General features: G+C 40.1%; 1 protein-coding gene across 2 annotated transcripts in view; it reads right to left on the bottom strand.

Moving 5' to 3' along the window:
* The window catches only part of SLC45A4 (solute carrier family 45 member 4), a 95,772-nt gene that overhangs the window by 53,953 nt on the left and 25,930 nt on the right, over positions 1-15,889 (bottom strand). Inside the window, exon 2 of one of the 2 annotated variants that reach the window (XM_088148911.1) lies at positions 12,029-12,117. The exons of the other annotated variant lie outside the window; for it this stretch is intronic. The gene's annotated coding sequence lies outside the window, so the exon portion shown is untranslated. The remainder of the gene's footprint in view (positions 1-12,028; positions 12,118-15,889) is intronic. 2 annotated transcript variants of the gene reach the window in all.

Genomic DNA, 15,889 nt, shown 5'->3' with positions numbered 1-15,889 from the left:
GTGCAATGGGCAAGAGGGTCTCCATAAGAATTTAGAGCAGTTCTTCTCCCTCGTTGACATGCTAAAGATTCAAATATATTTTCTAAGCTCTGAGAAAGTAATGGGCCCTATACTATGGCTGATACTATTTTGGTTGAAGACCACTTTCTAGCATGCATGGAAATGCTGCTGCCTTAAAGACTGTTCCTGTGGCCAGATTCAGTAACACACACCATTTAGCTTTAAAGAGTTAGGGATGCTGAGCCGTAACACATGACCCAAGGCACCATTCCCCTTGGTACGTCATGAGCAATTGAACCCACATGAATACATACATAGCATTGCACTTACTTATCAGTTAAGTTTTATTAGAACTACATACTTTGGTCTTGGCTCCTACTATCTTACACCTGTTGCATTTCTTCCTGTAATAATTAGGTTAAGTGTTAGAGCTCTAAACTCAAAGACAGTGTAAATTCTAGAGTAGGGTAAAATATGGACTAGATTATTCAACAATTAGATGAATAATTGGCTAAATGACTGTACCCAGAGAATACTTATAAATGGCTCTGTGTCTGATGATTGGGTAGAATGTTCTGGGCTCTGTGCTGTTCTATCTTTTGATTAAGAACCCAGGTGAAGGAGTCAAAGGATGATAATCAGATCTGCAGGTGGCACAACAGGAAAGTAGCTAACCTTTTAAAGGAGAAAGAGATTTAGAAGGCTCTAGACAGGCTTGAACAATGGGCTGAAATGAACAGAATGAAATTTAAACAGGAGAAATGTCATGTCCTGGATCTGGGGAGAAAAAAATGAAGGACAGAAGTAGGAGATGCGGGAGACCTGACTTGGCAGTGGTACATGTGAAAACAATCTGCATGTCCGTATTAACCACAAGTTAAACATGAGCCAGCATGTGATGCAGCTATTTATAAAGGCAAATGCAATCTTGGGGTACACTGCCAGGACCACAGAGTTCAGACCCTGGGAAGTAATTGTTCCACTCTACTGGAGCAAATTCAGAGAGGGGTCACCAAGATGGTGAGAGGACAGGAAACCAACTCCTATTAGGAATAGTAAAAAATTGGGCATTTTTTGGACTTGCTGAAGAGGGGATTAAAGGAAGGTTACAACAGGAGTCTCCATTTATCAAAATGGTTCCTATATAAAGGAGGGAGCGAATTTGCTCTGTCACTAGTGAGGGCAGAATCAGAACCAGAGTAGTAAAAATATGGAAAGTAGATTCAGGTTAGATGTTAGGGGAATTTCTTGATTGTAAGAACTGTCAACAAGGGTAATATAAGAGAATATACAGATATATAGGAACAAATCTATTTTAGATTTGTTCCTATATATTTTCAGATTTTTCCTATATATTTCCAGATTTATAAAAATTAAGACTATTACTAAACAGTCGCCAATTAAGAATATGGTTCGTGCCATTAAATGCCTTATTTGAGGATTCTAGTCAGTCTTATAGACAAGTCATTGCAGGTAGTCCTCAACTTATGACCATTTGTTTAACATCTGTTCGAAGTTATGATGGCACTGGAAAAAGTGACTTATGACCAGTCCTCGCACTTACGACTATTGCAACGTCCCCGTGGTCATGTGATCAAAATTCGGGTGCTTGGCAACTGGCATGTATTTATGATGGTTGCAGCATCCCAGGGTCACATGATCACCATTTCTGACCTTCCCAGGGAGCTTCCAACAAACGAAGTCAATGAGGGAAGCTGGATTCGCTTAACAACTGCATGATTCACTTAACTACTGTGGTGATTTGCTTAATGACCCCAGCAAAAAAGTTTGTAAAATTGGGCATGACTCACTTAACGACTGCACTGCTTAAGTGATGGAAGTTCCGGTCCCAATTGTGCTCATAAATCGAGGACTATCTGTAATTCTATACTATATTAGGCTATCATGTTACACTGCTTTCTGAAATGTTTACTCTTTACTTAATTAAATCTGGAATCTGAAGATTCTGTCAAGTCACATTAAACATATTTTGTCTTCTCATTCAAAAGCTGTATGTTCTGAACTACCCACTCATTGAAAAATACTATTTTAATTATTTAGAATTATGAAATCAAACTGAAGGGGGGTTGAAACAAGGCTGACTATTTGAAGGAATGTTTGTAGAAGGGGTCAAAAAATCAAGATGGCAGATGCAACTGAAGCCCCACCCCAGTTTAACCTGCATATGACACATATAAAAAGGAGTGGGGCTACAACTGCCCTGTTGCAGCCACCACCTTGACCTCCACCCATGGATGCCCTTGATGGTCAGCCATTCATGTTCATCCCTCCTACCTTCTCCATAGGGGAAAATTTCAAAATACTCAAAGCAGTCTAAGAACAGTCCCACCAAATTCAGTCTAGTCTAATGTTCTTCCTTCATCCAAAGATTGGGGGGGGGGGGAGGGAAAACCAAACAGTTCTGTAGGTTTGTTTCCAGCATCTGAGAATAAAAAACTTCCTTGGAAATAAAGGGTACTTCCATCTAGCTAAGTAAGCCAACTGCTGATCAGGGAAGTGGTTACACAAGATAAGTGCAGTAACAAGCTACCATTTTACTCACTGTCCTATCAGTGTAATGCTGTATCGCTATCACTCCAAAGAGATAATTTTTTCAAAATTACTAATTGAGTACTTTGAACCTTGCTGGATCTAGGTGAAAAGCACTAGTCCTACAACATATGCTGGTAATAAAGGAATTAATGGCTGTTAGGACATTCTGTTCCCTTGCTGCTATTAAGGTGAACTAAATAGTCAAGGAAAAGCAGCAGAAAGATGACAGTCCTCCTTGCAGAAATTGCAAAACACCCTGAGCAGAAGTCGGGGACTTGGGGCTCCTTCAGAAAGAGAAATGAAGTAGAACAAACAGAAAATTAAGGATATTGAGCTTGGATGGATGTCGAGAAGAGAGTGTGGTGATCCTTAAGACTCAAGACATGATTATTGTATTTTGGGTTAGGTTTTCCTTACCTGTTTTGTGAGAAACCAAGGTATGGCAGGCTGGGCCACATTTAATGGTCTGCAGATGCATTTTTTTCAAAACATATTTTTCAGCAGCAAATATCATTTCACCCCAGCTGATTTCCTAAGCATATTAATTTTTTTTTCAGTGATTCATAAACAGACTGCAGGTTAGCCCACAAATACACTTCAAGGCCCTGCTTAGCCATTTCAGCAGGGAGCTTCCACAGGCGCGTGTATCAAAAAGATGGCAGCTGTACGCGTGCAATCAATGCTCTGCCCATTTTTTACAGGCAGCAAAGTTTTCTTGGTATTCTTATTGCTTCATTTGGACGCTGGCCCAATTTTTAAAAATGGATAAGATGTATACTTCCTTAACATAAGAAAGCTCAGAGTCATTGCACTTGTCTGCTTAAATGCCTGCAAAAATTTGATTCCAGCCTTCTAAATTAAACATATCTACAGTAGCTTTTTAAAATAAAGGGATGAAATTTAGAAAATCTGAAGCCATTTTTAATATTGAAAATGGCCTGGATAGGAAAATGCCTGGGCTCTCTCTATAAGGGATGCTGATTTATAGAGGAGAATCGACTATAAAATTAATTAAAGGTGTTTTGGAACAAAGGAAGCTATTTTATATCGAATCAGACCATTCTAGCTTTCTGTTGTCTGCTGAGGCTGTTAGCACCTTCCTAGGATTTTCAGTTGGGATAATTTATTTGTAAACTACCTTCCCTTGCTTTTGTATCATAACACAGACATTATAGGGGAATTCCTTCTTATTTTAGATTTTCCATCCTTTGGAGTATTTTCTAGGTTATATATTATAAATAGTCATTCTTGCTTCTCTCATTCTCCAAGCGTCCACTTACTTTCTACAAGATAAATGGTTTAAATGAACCTGTATTAAAAAAAAATAAACGAAACATACAGAGAAATAACTACAACTTCGCCAGAACAAGACAAAGCCAACATACCAATGCAGGACTGATTGAAAACCCAGAAAAAAAGATAGTAAGGATGACTTTTTCCTCTAAACCAGGCTGTTGCCCCCCTGCCACCAACCCCAGGTTGTAATTTTCATTTTCATGAAACTTACCATAAAAAAAAAGCTCCAGAGCACAAATGCATCAGGCCCAGTTTCAAATCGGCATTTTATATGCACTCCGACCAAATTGGTAGAATGCCACTAAGAGCTAGGATGCATTTACTGCTGACCCTTCGCATCCTTCTGAAGGCGGTCTGAATCTCACAGGTTAGGGCAGAAGGAATATAAATGTCAGTGAACAAATCCAGAGTCATCTAGGTATGACATTCTGAGCTTATCTGTTTACACATTCCTCTCATATCTGGGAACCAGACAGCCTCCTCACTGGTTCACAGACAGCCCACTGGTAGGAAACCAAAAATCCTGGCCTTAACAAACTGAGAAATCAGTTGGGTTTGAAAGTGAAAACAATCCAGTTAATGTGATCCTTGTAACCATGTTGTTTTTATTCCCTTCAATAAATCTTGTTAAAGGACACTCTAGAGCAGTGTTTCTCAACCTTGGCAACTTGAAGACATGTGGACTTCAACTCCCAGATGGCTGGCTGGGGAATTATGGGAGTCGAAGTCCACACATCTTCAAGTTGCCAAGGTTGAGAAACACTACTCTAGAACAATCTTGCTTTCAGTCAGCTGACAAGATCTTGATGCTAATTTAGGATTTAGAGAGATTAATGTATAGATCAGATCCAAGCCTGCTGCTCTCCAGATGTTTTAGACTACAAATCCTATCAGTCCCAACCACTTGCTCTATGAACTACAGCAGGTTTGCTTTACATTACTGCCCACAAGCTCTCATTTAGCAAAGGGAAGTCTTGGACCATGAACTCTGCTGGTGTACCCCTTATTACCTATCTATGGAACATCACAAACGTTATGCTCACAGCTTATCTTCATTGCATTTGGGAGTGGGAAAGCTGCAACATTTCATAGCAGAACCTGCCATAGATAACAAAATAGGAAAGAATAGGAAGAGCTTGATTTTAATCTGTGGGATCTGGATGATACAGAAAATAAAGCCATGAATAACAAGGATGTTACATCAGGGAATGGGGAACATTAAAACTGGAAAGTCCTTAGAGTTTAGCCACATACTACTACTTAGTACTCTAGATTACAGTCTGTAACACAATCTTTATACCACCAGCACCTAAGGCACAGTATGCTTGCTCTTAGGGTTTCAAATCCATGTCACGACAGATTTAGCAGCAAAATATTAAAAAGAGGATTGCAACAGACCCTTCAAGTCTACCAGAGTCCAGGTGCCACAAGGATGGAAAGGGAGTTGATAACCATGTATCTGAAAGGTGTCAATCTGAAAAAAGTCAGTACAGACTCTTCAGCCAAATATTAACTCTTATTATAATTTACCATGTGATACAAACACAAGCAAAGAAGAAAGAGTCAGAGCTTCTTGCTCTTAAGGGCTTCATAATTTTCTTTATGTTCAGGAACAGCATGGTAAAAAGGGGCAGGAAGTAAATCAATCTCAAAGAATCATAGAAGTAGAAGAAGCCATTGACATCTATCTCCTTGCTCATTACAAAAATCAAAATATCTCTGACAAGTGGGTGCCTAGCCTCCACTTGAACACATGTTGAAGACGAGACCACTATGTCTCTGTGTCTGGTTTTCTTACTGTTAGGATATTTTTTTTCCTCCTAATATTCAGTTGAAATCTACTTCTCTGAAATAGAAGACCATTATTTCATATCCTGGTTCTGGAATTAAATAGAACAGACACTGATCATATTCTGTATGACATCTTATCAGCCATCACTTATTATTTATTTGCTATATAAATTTGCTATTTTTATCCTGCCTTTCCCCTGGGAGCTCAAGGTCATATACTGTAAGACCTCTGTCCTCCATTTCTTCCCACAACTGCTCTGTGGAGTAGTTTGGGCTGAGAGTGAATATCTTCCCCAAAGTCACCAAGTGAATTTCCATAATTGAAAATGGACTTGAACCAGTATCACTACATAACACTGGCTATCATAGTCTTCTCTCCCCCTCCACAAGTTCTACTCTAAAGCTAAGCACTGAATTCCTTTAACCTTGCTTCATAGGACTTAAATTCTGGTTCCCTGATCACCCTTGATATCCTTTGGTGAACTTGTTCCAGCTTTTCTGAACTCTTCTTAAAAGGCTGTACCCAGAACTGGACACAGTACTTGAGATGGAGGTCAGAACAATGCAGAATATAGTAGAACCATCACTTCCCATGATTTGGAAGCCATCTTTCTGCTGATGGATGGAGCCTAAAATTGCATTTGCCTTTTTTATAGACAAATCATACTGCTGGCTCATCGATCTGCAGTCAACTATGGTTTCCAATTTTTTTTTCACAAGCATTATTACTAAGTCAGGATTCTTCAGCCCCATACCTGTTCATTTGATTTCTATTTCCTAAGGGAGAAACTTTGAATTTTCCCTGTTAAATTGGATTATGCTATTTTCAGTCAATTGCTCTCATCTATCAAATTCCTAATAAAAAAATAAGTTAAGGCTAGTCTAGTAAGACTTGATCTTGACAAATCCAGTGCTGGTAATACTGCACTGTGTACAAGATGCCTACGGATCAATCTCTTTATAAAATCTGCTATAAAAACTTTTCAGATATTGATGTAAGAATCATACTGACTTGACATTTATTCTCAGATCCTTGTTTTTCTACTTCTGAGGAGGCAGGGACAACACTTAAATCTTTCAGTCACCTGGGACTTCACTTCTTCTCCAAAGTTTTTCAAAAATAAGATAGAAAGGTTCAGTTAGACTACTAGCAAATGCCTTCAGTATCTTTGGATGCAATTCTCCAATCCTGAAAATTTAGATTCAGTCAAAATAAATATGACTGTGATGTGTTTTGAATTCAATTCCAAAAAGTTTCTTCAGAACACATGGGCTATGAATGTAGCACCTGGCCACAACTCTTTAAAGCAGCTGTGTCTTTTTGCATGATCATCTGGCTGCCCTCCAATGACGATGTTGCATCATTCCCGGAAAAGGCATGGCTGCTTTAAAAGGTTCTAGAAGGTGCTAAATGCCCTGAGGATTCCAAAGCAAGTTTATGGTACTGAATTTAAAGCATTTCACTTCTCTAATAATTTTTTTTTTTAAGAAATCAGAGAATATCCGTCAAACTGAAGCTTCAATTCTATTTTTTCTTTTCCTGATGGAACACATACCATCTCATTGGAATACTGAGCCAAAGTAACCATTGAGTAGTTCTCATTTTCTTTCCTAACCATTCGCATTTTGAGCAGCTGCTACAATGATTATTTCCCCTTATTTTGAATATATCTCAGCATCCTTTGCCAAGCTCTACTCACGCTTAGCTCTCCTGACACCAACTTTACTGTTCCAGGGTACCTATATATTCTGTTCCTTGGTGACCTGATCCTTCTCCCAACCTATCTATTTGTCCTCTTTTCAGATCTTTTGTTAAATATTTTGCATTTCTGTCTATTATCCTCCACTTTTACCCCATCATTGGAATTGTCTGCAGCTCTGCTTTTAGTGTTGCCTTATTTTAGGAACTCCTACCCATCTTGAGGCCCTTTTCCTCTTAACTTCTCTTGTCATGGCACAGAGTATTTTTGCTCTACATTTACTTTTAATATCCCTAAAGAAGTAATGTTCCTGCTACAAACTTCTTTGATTAAGTCTTCCTTACTGCTTAGCATCAAGTCATGGACTGCTGGTCCTGTTGTGCCTTCCTCTACCCACTGAATGAGAAAGTTGGTCAGCAAGACAGAGATTATACCCCAAAGAGATGGTTTTGTGGTTCTACCTGATTCTACTTTTATAATGCTGCTCATCTCTTGCTGGCCATATCCCTTGTTAATCATTAGTTATAGCTGTTAAGTCTAAACTGAGATCTCAACCAGGAAACTGAAATTGGCTTCTAGATACTGCAATAGTGTTCTTCCCCTTCAATAATGCAAAACACCGACATGCATTTTTGGGTAATCCAGGAACAGACACCAAGTACATCAAATAAAATAAAGGCCTATTGATGCAAGCGCTTCTGCCAGCTTTGAGGACAGTTTAGAAGTTATCCAACTCTTCAATTGTTCTCATACCTATTAAATACTGTCTTTGGCACCAAGTAAGTTATTAATCCATAATCCAGGCACTTCTTCCTAAAAAAACCTTTGAGTCATTTCCTTTCTGCTTCCTGTTGCATCCTGTCTGTAGCCTCTCCATCAGATACGTAATGGCAAAGCACAGATCCCAAATGAGAGAAGATATAGGGGGCATGAGAAAGGGCAGCTAGGAAACTAACTGGCATCATTAGGGGCCCCAGCAGTGAGCAGAGGCAGGATACATTAATGTCTTAGAAAACATTGATTAGACATTTGTTTTTCATGGTCTTACTTGAACTGGCATAGGTTTACCTATTGTTTAAAAAGTGCAGATCTCCAGTGCTAGAATGACACAAAACAGCTCATGGAGTTCAGTAATCTGCAGGTCTGCTTTCAGGAAAGTAGACTATGAGTTTAAGGGATACGTAGCTGATATGTGTCATTCACGTGGAACAACTACTATGAGAACTTTAGCTTCTTGGGAAAATAATGTGCACCAGTGGGTCTTCTTTCCCAGAGTTCTAGACCATTAGAGTTGTGTTTGTTTTTTGTAACCGTCGCAGACAAGAAACCAGGAAAGACTTTTGTGGCAAAGAGTGGGTGAGGTTATGCTTATCAGGATTCACTAGGCATCCTTAAAATTCAAGCAGGCAAGCTAGATCTCTAGAAATGGTAGATCAGCTGCTGAAGGAACTTCCTTCCCCTTTCCTTATAAACAGCATCTCTGAGAGTTCAGAATATTTTAATTAGCAGGCAAAAGAGCCTAAGACAACAGGCAATTGGGGAAAAAAAGGACAGGAAATAATTACAGAGCCTTGGAAAGTAAAAGTATTAACTAAGACATCAAGAAAAACAAGGGGCATTTTGTTAAAAACATGGTTTAGAGATATTGCAATAATTGCTAAGGCTGTATGCATAACATATTGAGCAATAATGGGATTTGTTTGGCTTAGTGGATTATGTGAATGCAGCCACCATGGTTTACAAATCATAGTTATGACCAGCATCTGTGTAAAGCCAACCAATTGTGGTTCATTCAATAAGTCACGGATTAAAGCAACATCAAACTTTATAAGACTTTCTGAAGCATTTCCACCTGTAGCATTGTCCCCCCCCAGTCTGGTGCTTGCAGAAATTTACAGCTTCTAAAATTCCCAGAGCCAGCACGGTCACCTGTATTAGAGTTATGCCAGATGACCAGACAAAGGAACACTATTGTTTGCTGCAGGTTCACAACTGCAGAGGACTTTGAAGAAACACAAGTATCTGGGGCTGGGGATAAAGGGACAAAATGTGTATTGCGACATCACGAACTTTGTGCCTTGTGTATTTTCATGCAATGTCTTGATGGAACCGTGAAAGGGCAGGGCTTGAGTTGTGATTGCACGAAACACTTTTCGTCATTTTGGCATCACTGTAGTTAGGAACAGGTACACGCACCAGAACTGGTTGTTTCACATGGTTTGAAGCAAGAAAAAAAAATTAACCTCATTTACACCTGTAATTTTACTTCAGCAGCTTAATCTTCATAATTTTATTCAAATGAATATGAGATAGTTCCTTTATCCAAGACAGGCCCTGCTCTAGGAGATCTTAATTTTTGCAAATCAGATGACCTACCATTAAAAAGGAACAGGAGCAGAACCTCAGTTTGTGTTAAGAAGCAAATGTTTAGCCCTAAGCCTGTGAGGGTATGTAAACTAGTACCTAAATGAAAGTTTCAGGGCCTTAAAAGTGTTTGCCCATCTGTAATTCTGAAATCTCAGAGTTTTGCAAAAGTGGTACGTTTTAGACAGCTTTTCTTAGCACAGATTATAAAGGACCTAGCAGAAAATATTTGCAGAATGCCCATTTTAGCCTGCTCTGCAGCACCCCAATCATTATAGCCCAGGCTAGGCATAGAGTACTGTTTCTCAACCTTGGCAACTCTAAGACAAATGGACTTCAACTCCCAGAATTCCCTAGCCATGCTGGCTGGGGAATTCTAGGAGTTGAAGTCCACTCATCTTAAAGTTGCTAAGGTTGAGAAAAACTGGCCTAGAGTAACCAGCAACACAGAAGTTTTTTCTGAATCATATGCTCATATTTAAACCAAGGAATAGAGGGAAGTGTTAAATGTAACAGTCGTTTCTAAAGCAAATGGGAACACCACCAAATTAGCTCTTGAAACCTCAGCAATAAGTTTGGGTGGGACAAACCTAAACTGGAAAGCAAATGTTGTCGGGCAAGGGCTACACCATTTTTAAAGCTTGCTTGCAATTTTCTGTTTCCTTCATGACTGCAGAAGAGGAACAAATGGACACCCCTGTCGTTGGGACGGGCCGAGAAAACTCCCCAAATAAGCATTTAGGCCATTCAACTGACTCTTTTGTCCCGAGACGATACTGTACCCAACAGTTCTTGGGTGCATGGAGGTGGGTTAGCGCTCAATGTTTACCGTTATCGGCTTATATTTTTAGCCATGGCTCGCCTTTTAATCTCCTGACGTAGAATCTCTCATGACCCTGAATGTTGACAAGAGCTATATCAGGTTTGCTCCAAACAGCTCAGCAGCTATTTATGCAGCTGTAAGCAAAGTGAACTTCAGGCCCACTGTTAACTTCTGAGATGATGCCAGGGGTGAAGTATTGCCATTCTTGAAAAAGGATGTGCCAGGAACCTGTCCAGCCCGACTTCATTTTAGGCAGCACCACTTTAACCTTTGCTATGAAGGTAGCCGACAAGAAGTATCTGCCTTTTGCAAAGAAGTCACCATCCCAATTTAGCAAGAGTGACTTTTCAGCCTGCGCTACAAAAACACAGACTCTTCGTGGAAGTTGCCGATGAAAAGATTTCATGCTCCTCTCATTCTGTGAGCCTTAGAGACCAAATGGTTCAAACTGAAGGACTAGCATTTTTGTCTCGCTACCAACCGGATGCCTCAGTGCAAAAGTGATGACCGACCCCCAATTTATCCCCAGCTCTGACTCAAGATACGGAGTGCCTTAATGCCTTTAAGTATCTCGACATAGAGGTGCGCCTAAAGTGCACCCTTTCACTAGGATTCACCCTATGTTGAGGCATGTGAAAAGAATTTACTGATTTGAAAAAGATTCATTTATTTGACTAGATTCCAGGATGGCTTACAATGCTAACAAAAATCAATACATTTAGATCTCTGGGTGAATCAAAATATTTTACCTAGCACCTAAAGGAAAGTAGAACGGTGGAGTTCTTGGTGCTCTCTGAGCGTGGTTGTTTGCTTGCAGACGTTTCATTACCAACTAGGTAACATCATCAGTGCGAGGGAGTGTGGGGTTTGCTGGCTGTTTATATACAGTAGCTTGCCCTGCTAGTTTTGGCCGGGGCGTGGTTTTCTCCTTTCAAGGTCAGCCCTGAGCTACCGATATTCTCTTCTATTGAAAGTAGAACAGGAGCATCCTTTAGGGAGGATGGTCCATAGTAGGAGTGACAATGCCAGGAAAAAAAAGAGAACTTCTGACTGTTCATATTTTCCTCTCCTTGAATACTATGGATAATTTGACAATTCAGACACAGAAAACAAAGCTAACTGCATACAAAAACAGCGTAACCATTTCAGCTCAGCCCGCTCCGTGGGGGAATATTACATGGGAAAAACCCCCAAGACCTATTCTACTGGGTTGACAAGATTTAATGTTGTGCGGGATCCTGTGGCTTTGCAGAGCAGTGTGGCATGGTGGTGTGGAGAGGAGTTGTTCAACCATTCTTCCCTCAAGAAATTCTTCCTATACAAACTTATCCTGCTGGGCAAACCACAAACACAACGAACAAGTCAATGTCCCATCTTTGGATGATCTGAAAGTGGTACTAGAACTACCTATTTTCCACAGCAAGGAGATCCAGGTGTGCAACAGAGAATGAAGCTCAAGAAGAAACACAAGCATAAAGGAAGAAGTGGAGGAACAGCTCACCTCCAGCTGGCTGGTGCAACTGCAGAAGAATGTGGCTGTATTTATGCAGCTCCAAAGGATCTCAGTCAGGTTGAAATAAATCCATATAGCTAGAAGAGATGAAAGAAAAGCAGAAGAAACTGGCGGTCCCAGGTGCTCAGAGAACCCACTGTGGGTTCAGAGCAAAATGTTGGTTTACAGTTGACTGAACAGAGATCCAAAACTGAAGGCAATTCACAAACTATGTTGTAGAAATTTGCAGCTGCCCTAGGTAGGGATACCCTGGAATCTGTTGACCTTACATTATGCAGACCTGAACTAATACACTTAAACCAATGCTGTCTTTCTGACAGGATAGGAGTCTTATTAACTGTCGCCAAACAACTGACTAACCATCAGTCGCAAAACTATCAATGGTCTTCAAAATCTGGTGGGCTGTAATGATTTTTTCCCCTTGTAATATTTTCTGTATTGTTCTTCTTTAAAGAGGAGACCTACACAGTCAGAATATGGGCAATTGTATTACAAATGAAGAGGTCTGATTGATCGCAATTTAAGTAATCTGTACAGGGATAGATTCGAGATTCCCAAAATGCATTCATTTTTGCAAGCCTGGTTGGATGGACAACTTGTCTGATCTATCATTCTTTCATTCATTCCAGTAGCAACACAGGGATTTTCTGGAACAAACAGTCCATTACATCAGAGAAATTAAAGCTTCTGCCAAAAAGGGAGTGGCAGCATTTAATCAAAACTAAGTGTTCACTTCTGCAGAATCATATGTGATCTGAAACTGTTGGGTAGGCAAACATCCTTCTCTGAAGATACCATATGAACACTAGGACCTGCTTAGAAGAGGCTAGCTGAGACTTTAAATAGCCCCCAATCCAGAGCCTCATTGTCTTCCACAGTGATTCTTGGTCTTGGCTACAAAGGAAGGAAGGGAAGCCAACACAATTTCTCAACCCCCTGAAGACTTACAACTGGCATCTCTGCATTGCCACTGGCTTCCCTAAGCATTCCAACCCCAACCTTCTTCCTGGAATGGGAGGATGTTTGAGATGTTCTTCTACTGAGCCTACCCCCCTCATTAGTGTCTTGGATCTAGAGCCTTCTCAGAAGTGTTTACGAAAGACAATCACCTTTCCTCGATAACCAGAACATTCATGAAAATCTTGGCCCCCTTGACCACCCCAAAATTCTTACCTTTGAGCTCTGGAGAAGCATGTTTTACAAAATTCTGTGGCATAAAATCGCAAAAGTTTTAGTCTATTGTCCTGGATACTAGAACCTAGAATTATACAACCAAGAGATGAAATGCCCTGTTCTAGTTTTCCAAGCTGTCACTGTTAGAGCACAGAGAATTACACGCTGTTTATCTCAGAGAAGATTTTAGTAGAGTCCTCCACAACATATCAATCCCCAACAGAGGATGAGAGACAGCGTACTTGAATATACTGCAGTGGTACAACAGTATAGAAATCACTATAAACTTCCAATGCAGTGATCAGTTTTCCTCCCATCCTGACACACTGGCCCTTTAATTCTGTAGTGGAAATTTGAATGCTGCATGCTCAGTTAAAACCAAACTTTGCAATAATAAATGTCAGGGAGGCAAAGAAAAGACTTTCCTGCTACACATAAGCAGATGTCAGAATAGGAATGAACTAAGAGGACTCAGCATTGGTCTAATCCATGCTCACGTTGTCTGGAATCATATTTTAGGAGGACATAATCTGGTGCCCTTTAGATGTTTGTGATTACACCCTGCCATGGGGATGAAGGTGATGAAAACTGAGATCCTGAAAGTCTAAGGTTTCCTAGTAAGGTAGTATTTCATCTTCAGGGTGCATTTCTGAAGGACCTCCCAGGAAATAACTCATATCTTCTTTTATTTTAAAAATGAAGTTGGTTCTGTTTTTGCCCTCCACACTGCATTCTTTTTCCTCACATATAAATCTGAAATATGCATGTTGGCTACCGGCAGAAGAACTTGCGTGTCCTTCTTTTGGCAAGTGAGACTTGTCAACAGACACAAAACTTGCCCAGGCAGAACCGCCGTCGCCTATGTGCTACTGCAAAGGTTGCTGAGCTTCACTGAAATGTAAACTAAAGCAGAGCAAGGAAGAGCCACGCTGCCCTGACCAAGGCTGCCCTACAAATTGCTACACCTACAGTTAGCCTGCAGATGGACCATTTAACATGAGAAAATGTTATATAGCCTGAGTTTTGCCAGCTATTTTTTTTTTTCAGTACAATCTGGCAGAAAACACAACTGTGTTAAATAATGGAAGCTACCACCTGCTCTTCTATTTTTAATGAGCAAATAATGCATATTATGACACAAGAACCAAATGTGCAAGTTTAATCTAGATAAGCAGAGAAAGAAACCAATATAAAACCTCAATTTCCTATTTAGTCTAAAGCTTGCTGCATATTGGGAAAATAAGGCATATTAATCATCTGATTTAGAATTGACAGTGAAGATACTGAAGTGGTGGAGAGCTTCTGCCTTTTAGGATCAACCACCAACAGTAAAGGGACCAGCAGTCAAGAAATATGCTGCAGACTACCGGAAGGCCTTGGAAAAGATATTCAAATATCGCGATGTGTCTACATCTATAAAGATCAGAATCGTGCAAAGCCTAATATTCCCTGAGACACTCTACGGAAGTGAAAGTTGGGCTTTGAAGAAACAGGATAAAAAGAGTATTGACATTTTTGAACTTGGGTAATGGAGAGGACTCCTGAGAAGACCGCGGACAGCCAAGAAAACAAACCAATGGACAATTGAACAAATCAACCCAGAGTTCTCCCTCGAGGTACAAATGACCAGGCTCAAATTATCATATTTTGGACATATGATGCAAAGACCCAGCTCTCTGGATAAGGCTCTGATGCTGGGAAGGGTGGAAGGAAAGAGAAGAGGACGACCAGCAGCAAGGTGGACGGACTCAGTTACAGTGGTGATGAATGCACCATTGGGAGACTTGAAAGAACAGGTTAGGGACAGATCATCATGGAGAAAATCTATCTATGTGGTTGCTAGGAGTCAAAAACAACTTGATGGCAGATAATCATCTGATCTGACAGGTGTAATACTGTAAAACTTATCCTATGTAAATTATCATTACTGGAAACAATTAACATTCTACTTCTTTTGAAAAACTCCTGCATACACCATAAAACAGACCCAATATAGCTGAAGACTACATTTTCCGCAGATGGGAAAATAACACTGGAGAACATATGGATAGTGACTCAGAAGTCGGAATAAGGTTGAAGGCTGGATTCATTTGCTGTTGCTCAGGCCTTCCCTATGCCACCACTTTTTGATGTTAGCTCAATACTGCAAAATAAGGACATTTGTTTAATGAGTAAAGTATACTGAGGTTACAGATCTGGCTGCACTCAGCAGCAAATATGGAATTATTTCAACACAGCCATAATACTCTGACTCTGATTATCTCCAAGTACCCAGTTCAAAGTGCCAACTTCAACCTCGGTCTCGCCACTTACAGGAGATTTGGCTCAAGTCCCCGAAAGATGCACATGGGATAAATGCTATAGTATGAAGCTGGTTACCAAAGCCTCCTCTTATTCTTAAACCATTGCTCACTCTTGCCAATAAGCCACAATTTAAAACCTTATATGGATGAAAGGGACATTTACAAGGCCGGCTCAAAAACAATTGATCTGTTGACAAAAAAGGAAACTCGGAGTGAAAAGACTGAAAGCCCCATACACAATGCATCTGCTCATGTAAATAATTCCTCAGTTTACCAGCAGAACAATGGCTTATTCAAGGGGATTAATAAACCATTCTGAATTAAACTGAAGTGTAGCATTTTTTCCAGGATAAACGTTAGTTTTGCAGGGTGG

Source organism: Python bivittatus, unplaced genomic scaffold (assembly GCF_059951505.1).
Source record: "Python bivittatus isolate LINGU-HERP-01145 unplaced genomic scaffold, Pbiv_v1 ctg000590_np1212, whole genome shotgun sequence".
Taxonomy (NCBI): domain Eukaryota; kingdom Metazoa; phylum Chordata; class Lepidosauria; order Squamata; family Pythonidae; genus Python; species Python bivittatus.
Note: the sequence above shows the minus strand (reverse complement) of the source record. Positions and strands in the feature narration are given on the sequence as shown.